Source organism: Grammomys surdaster, unplaced genomic scaffold (genome assembly GCF_004785775.1).
Source record: "Grammomys surdaster isolate TR1022 unplaced genomic scaffold, NIH_TR_1.0 129, whole genome shotgun sequence".
In the NCBI taxonomy this organism is placed as follows: domain Eukaryota; kingdom Metazoa; phylum Chordata; class Mammalia; order Rodentia; family Muridae; genus Grammomys; species Grammomys surdaster.
Genome location: NW_021604587.1, coordinates 1090735 through 1092589, shown reverse-complemented (window position 1 = coordinate 1092589; position 1855 = coordinate 1090735).

The following is a 1855-nucleotide window of genomic DNA, read 5'->3' as shown; positions in this document are numbered from 1 at the left end:
TTTATCAAGAGATCAGTTTTCCAGAACAGAGACTATTGGTTAATCTTGATTTGTATTACCCGCATCTAAAATATAAATCATGAAAATATGAAACACATTCATCCTGGAAACTGAAACACAAGTGTTTGGGGCCAGACTCCAACCCCAAGACTTCTGGAATGGATACTCTCCTCCCTCTCTGACTCTGACAGTGCTGTTATAACCTGGCCTGACTGGAAGGCAACTCTGAATCAAAGCTAAACTGAAAGCAGTGTGTTCCTCTCCAGGGTGACTCTCCCCAGGGAGTTGTTAGAGGTAAAGTTGACAGTGCAAATGTGCCAGGCACCAAGATGGAAACAAGCAGGATGTAGGCTAGGAAGGACAGAGTGACTCCCACGCTCAAAACCTCAGCTGACCCCATGGGAAGTGTTTGGGCTAGGCAGGTTCCCCTGCTTCCCCTTCTTAGTGGTTCCCAGGTTCTGAATACTCCTGGAAAGGCACTTGACTTGGGCCAGGTAGCATCCTTCAGCAGCAGATGAATAAATGCTTGTGTTCCACCCAGTGTCTGACATAATAGACTTGCTCCTCTGGTGACTTTGGAACAAACCAAGACAGAAGGCACCCTTGCAGCTTCCAACTCCACTTATGATTTTGCTCAGACTATCAAAAACTCTGCACTTACTATACTTACTGGGGGAAAAATTCTGAAACCTAAGACTAAGACTTCACAAAGACTTCACTAAGACTTCATTTTTTTTTAAACACAAAGCAATATGCCCATATGGTTTTTGCAGTGGTGGTTATTTTTCATAAAGGTGAATTATTTTCTGTGAGACACTAATTTTATCTTCTTCTAGCTCCTTACCTCCCTTTGGGTGATGTTTCATATAAAAGATGCATGTTAGAGATAACCTTCTTCCCACATTTAGATTTGAAATCTTGGCCGTGATAAATGTGAGGGGTGTTTTTTACTATGAATTCTGATCACATTTTTCCCTCTCCCCAGCTCCTTTCAACTCCTCCCCAGTCGACTTCACATCCTTTCTTTCTATCTCTTTTTTTAAAAAAAGAAAAGAACAAAATAAACTCTACAAAAAAGTACAGAATATATAAAAATGAACACTATTAAATTTGTTGGCCAATTACTACTGGAAAGGTGGCCTACCTTGAAGTATGGTTAATATACCCAGTGATACTTCATTGGAGAAATTCATTTTCCTTTGTAAGTCAATATCAGTTGCAGACAGCTTCTTTGTAAGGAGTAGAAGCCCATGATCAATTCCCCTTTCAGTGCTGGAACCCCATCTGGCTTGAACCTGTTCAGGCCTGGTGCAAGCTGCTACAGTCTCTAAGAGGTCACATGGTCATGAGTTCTGTCATGTTTCATTGGAGTCATCTATTCCCTCTGGTTCTTAGAATCTTTCCATCTCTTCAAGGGTGTTCTTCAACCCTTTAGTACCCTTAGGATAATCTTAACATTATTCCACACCACTTGTGTTCAATGCCTGTAGAGATATGAAGAGTGTCAAATCCCCCTGGAACTAGAGTTACAGACAGTTGTTAGCTACCGTGCAGGTGCTAGGAATCAACTCCAGGTCCTCTCTGCAAGAGCATCCATTGCTCTTAACCACTGAGCTATCTCTCCAGCCCTTTATCCAATTTTTCTAGTGTTCAAAGTTTTTTATAATATAAATTTGGGAGAAGACATTAAAAATAAGTTTATACTTCTCCAGATCAAAAGGAACCCTCCCGTTTGGAGCTCACAGTACTGAGCCACCTGATCTGAAGACTTATCTGCTGAACTAGGTAGTTTGAGGGCTTTCAAATCTGCAAGCAGAAAATATCCATGAAACGTCGCAAAGGATTCTGTTCAGCT